The sequence below is a fragment of the Mus pahari genome, chromosome 5 (assembly GCF_900095145.1).
Source record: "Mus pahari chromosome 5, PAHARI_EIJ_v1.1, whole genome shotgun sequence".
NCBI lineage: Eukaryota > Metazoa > Chordata > Mammalia > Rodentia > Muridae > Mus > Mus pahari.
Genome location: NC_034594.1, coordinates 155090241 through 155095397, shown reverse-complemented (window position 1 = coordinate 155095397; position 5157 = coordinate 155090241). Strand labels below are relative to the sequence as shown.

The 5157-nt window shown below is 48.3% G+C and overlaps 1 pseudogene; it reads left to right on the top strand.

The window, feature by feature from the left end:
• Positions 1 to 580: 580 nt before the first annotated feature.
• On the top strand, positions 581 to 4130 carry LOC110322080 (annotated as a pseudogene).
• Positions 4131 to 5157: the final 1027 nt, after the last annotated feature.

Genomic DNA, 5157 nt, shown 5'->3' with positions numbered 1-5157 from the left:
AGAGGTGCTGTACAAAGGCCCACAAATTGGGCTAAGGTAAGAAAGGTTATGCAGGGAATGACTGAGCCCCCCTCAGTCTTTCTAGAAAGACTCATGGAGGCTTACAGGAGGTACACCCCTTTTGACCCTATGTCTGAAGGGCAGCGAGCCTCTGTGATTATGGCTTTTATTGGGCAGTCAGCCCCCAATATCAGAAACAAATTGTAGCAGATTAAAGGATTATAGGACTATACTATAAGGTATGTGGTTAAAGAGGCTGAGAAAGTGTATCATAAGAGAGAGACAGAGGATGAGAAATGAGAAAGAGAAAAGAAAGAGAGAAGAAGAGAGGAGGACAGGAGAGACAGGAAACAGGAACAAACTCTGACTAGAATCCTGGCCACAGTGGTAGGTAGAGATAGAAGAGGTAGGACTAGGCAGTCAGGGGACCTGGGAGATGAGAAATGGCAGGAGCCAAGGAGACTCAGAAGAGATAGACCGCCCCTAGAGAAAGATCAATGTGCATACTGCAAAGACAAAGGTCACTGGGCTCACGAATGCCCCCCAAAGAAACAGGGAGTGAAAGTACTGTCCCTTAAAGATGATGAGGATTAGGGGAGATGGGGCTCGGTCCCCCCTCCCCGAGCCTAGGGTAACATTAAAAGTGGAGGGAACCCCCATAAATTTCTTGGTCAATACTGGTGCAGAATATTCAGTGCTTAAAACACCTTTGGGTAAGATTAAAAACAAGAAGACGCTAGTGATCGGGGCCACAGGACAGAAGCCATACCCTTGGATCACTTCCAGATGGTGGACCTAGAGAAGAGCCAAGTAATTCACTCATTTTTGGTCATTCCGGAGTGCCCTATGCCCCTACTAGGAAGAGACTTATTAACCAAATTAAAGGCACAAATAACTTTTGCTCCCTCCAGACCAGAATTGTCCTGGGGGACTGAGACACCTCAGACCCTAGCATTGTCTTTACAATTAAGAGAAGAGTATTGGATTTATCAAAGTAAAATGGAACCCCCTGAGGGACTACAGGACTGGCTCACTCGATTTCCTCAGGCATGGGCCGAAACAGGGGGAATGGGATTGGTGAGACAAGTTCCCCCGGTGGTGATCGAGCTCAAGTCTGGGGCCACTCCCATTGGGGTCTGACAGTACCCCATGGGCAAGGAAGCACAGGAGGGCATACACCCCCATATCACCAGACTGCTCCAACTGGGGATCCTAGTACCATGTAAGTCTCCTTGGAATACCCCCCTACTCCCAGTGAAGAAACCGGGGATGAATGACTATTGCCCCGTATAGGACCTCAGAGAGGTCAATAAAAGAGTTCAAAATATCCACCCCACGGTGCCCAATCCTTACAACCTGCTTAGCACTCTGCTGCCCCAATAAACCTGGTATACGGTCTTAGATCTTAAAGACGCTTTCTTTTGCCTGAGAATACACCCTAACAGCCAGCCCTTGTTTGCTTTTGAATGGCGAGACCCAGAGAATGGAAAAACCGGACAGCTCAGGTGGATGAGACTGCCCCAGGGATTTAAGAATTCACCCACCTTGTTTGATGAAGCTTTACATTGAGATCTTGCCTCTTTCCGGGCCAACAATCCCCAGGTGACTCTTTCACAATATGTAGATGACCTTTTAGTGGCTGCAGAAACACGTGTGGAGTGTGAACTTGGGACTCAGAAAATCCTGGCCGAGTTAGGTAAGGTGGGGTATCAGTTTTCAGCTAAGAAGGCACAGTTATGCTGGACTGAGGTGCCCTACCTGCGATATACCCTGAAGAATGGGCAACGATGGCTCACCGAAGCTAGGAAGCAGATGGATGGTGACACAGATTCCGACCCCAACCACCCCTTGCCAGGTAAGAGAATCCCTGGGGACTGTGGGATTCTGTAGACTCTGAATCCCAGGGTTAGCTACTTTGACAGCCCCATTATACCCCCTAACAAAAGATAAAGGAAAGTTCATTTAGACTAAGGAACATCAATTGGGTTTTGAGACTCTGAAAAAGGCACTGCTACAGGCTCCTGCCCTAGCGCTGCCTGATTTAAACAAGTCTTTCACCCTGTACATCAATGAGAGAAATGGAGTGGCCAGAGGGGTCCTTACTCAAACCCTAAGGACCCTGGAAGTGCCCAGAAGCCTATCAGTCAAAAAAAAAAAAAACTGGACTCTGTAGCTAGCGGATGGCCCTCCTGTCTGTGGGCAATAGCAGCCACAGCTGTGCTGGTGAAAGATGCCGAGAAAATGACAATGCGCCAAAATGTGACAGTGGTGACCCCACATGCCCTTGAGAGCATTTTCTGACAGCCACCAGACAGCTGGATGACCAACACCCATATGACCCACTACTAGAGCTTGTTGTTAACAGAGCAGGTAACCTTTGCTCCACCCGCCATTCTCAACCCTGCCACCTTACTGCCTGAAGCTAACAAAATCCTGGTACACCAATGTGAGGAGATCCTGGCAGAAGAAACTGGGACTCGGCCAGACTTATCTGACTGACCATGGTCTGGGGCAGTGATCTGGTTCACCAATGGAAGCAGCTTCATGGTGAAAGGTAAGCACAGAGCTGGGGCAGTGGTAGTGGACAGAAAGTCTGTTATCTGAGCCAGCAGTCTGCCTGAAGGAACATCAGCCCAAAGAGTGGAACTCGTTGCCCTAACTCAGGCCTTAAGGCTAGCAGAGGGAAAGGCTATCAATATTTATACTGACAGCCAATATGCCTTTGCAATGGCTCATGTTCATGGGGCAATCTACAGACAGCGTGGGCTGTTGACATCTGCTGGGAAAGACATCAAAAATAAAGAAGAAATTCTTAGCTTGTTAGAAGCTGTCCATTTGTGCCGTAAGGTGGCGATCATCCATTGCCTTGGACATCAAAAGGGAACTGGACCAATAAAAAAAGGGAATCAGATGGCAGACCAGGTGGCTAAAGAGGCAGCACAGGAGAAAATGACTTTGGTAATTAAGATCGCACCCCAACTGATTGAGGAGATCACAGAAAAAAGGATCCTCACAGAAAAAGAGGGGCTGGAGTATTTGGCTAATATACACTGCCTCACTCACCTAGGACCCAAAAAGATGACAGAACTAGTCAATAGATCCCCCTACCATATCCCAAGATTACAAAAGGCAGTAGAAGATCTAGTGAAGAACTGTCGAGCATGTGCCCTCACCAATGCAGGGTCCAGTAAGTGCCATACGAGGAGATAGGCCTGGAACTTACTGGGAGGTCGACTTTGCCGAGGTCAGACCAGCCTGATGTGAAAATAAGTATCTTCTAGTTTTTGTAGATACCTTTTCAGGGTGGGTTGAAGCATTCCCCAACAAGAGAGAAACGGCTAATGTGGTGGCCAAGAAGATACTCAAAGAAATCCTTCCCTGTTTTGGGATACCTAAGGTAATTGGGTCAGACAACAGGCCTGCTTTCGTCTCCCAGGTAAGCCAGGGATTGGCCAGACAGTTGGGAATACATTGGAAATTACATTGTGCTTACAGACCCCAGAGTTCAGGGCAGGTAAAAAGAATGACTAAGACTCTAAAAGAGACCTTGACTAAATTAACCTTGGAGACCAGCAGAAGTGATTGGACAGCCCTTCTCCCTTATGCCCTATTCTGGGTTCAAAATACTCCCGGAGCCCTAGGTCTAATGCCTTTTGAACTAATGTTTGGGGCTCCCCCACCCGTCCATGTGATTGTAGAAAATAAAACTTGCCCTGATGTTTCCTCCATACCCTCATCTCACCTCCTAGCCAAGCTGAAGGCTCTCAAAACTGAGAAGAGACAAATCTGGGAGCAGTTAAAAGAGACCTACGTCGCTGGTGACTTGCAGATGCCACATCAGTTTGAAGTGGGAGACATGGTTCTGGTGAGGAGGCACCAAGCGGGGATCCTCGAGCCACGGTGGAAGGGACCCTACCTGGTACTATTAACTACACCCATTGACTTTAAAGTAAAAGGAATCCCCTCTTGGGTTCATGCCTCACACGTTAAGGGGGCTCCCCCTGAATCGTGATGAGTGGACTCTGGAAAAGACTAATAACCCTCTTAAGTTGCACTTGTGTCACAAGAGCGACTCAGGCCAGAGACTTCAACCCTCACACTCCAATTCAACAAACTTGGGAAGTGCTTAATGAGGAGGGGGACACTGTATGGTAGACCACTGCAGTACAACCTCTGTGGACTTGGTGGCCTGACCTCACACCTGATATTTGTAAGTTAGTAGCAGAGTCACTTACCTGGGACCTCCCCAACCATAAACCACCCCCTGATAGACAGTGTGTCCCGAGTGGAATAGGGAGCACGTTTGGATGCTCGGGACAGTTCCACTGAGTCAAACTTCGGTCTGCAGAATTTTATGTTTGCCCTGCCCAAGGCCAACCACGAAAGCTTTGGCATCAGTGTGGAGGGGCATGGGACTTTTACTGCGCTGCATGGGGTGGTGAGACCACAGGTGAAGCTTGTTGGAATCCTACCTCTTCCTGGGGCCTGATCACGGTAAAAAGGGACAGTAGCTATGACTGACCAAACCAAGGTGAGAGAGATAGTTCTAAATACCTTGAGAGCGGGCGTGCCAGGTTCGACAGCCCTAATGGACCTTGTAAAGATAACTATTGCAACCCTATACTTATAAACTTTACTGACCAGGGGAAACGACAACGCCAGAGCTGGCTTAAGGGAAACAATTGGGGTTTACGATTGGACGCAGTAGAGAAAGACCATGGATTAAGTTTTAAAATCAAATTGACTGTGGAAAATCCATCCCCAGTGCCCATAGGACCTAAAAAGGTCCTTCCTGAACAGGGCCCCCCTGCCAGACCCAACCCCCCCCACTCCTATGATTGTCTGGTCTATCCCGGTGAGTATGAGCCCCCTCAATATTGCCACTCCCCAAGAACACTCAACCATTGTCCCTACAAACCCTTCGATGGGACAGAGGCTGTTCAATCTGATCAGAGGAACGTTTTTTGCCCTTAACAGCACAGACCCAGATGCCACTACTGACTGCTGGCTATGCCTGTCCTCAGGCCCTCCCTATTATGAAGGGATTACTTTTAATAGAGATTTTAATAAAACCAGTAGGCATACTTCCTGCTCATGGGGAACAGGACAGAAATTAACCCTGACTGAAATGTCAGGAAGGAGCCCTGGTCTCTGTAT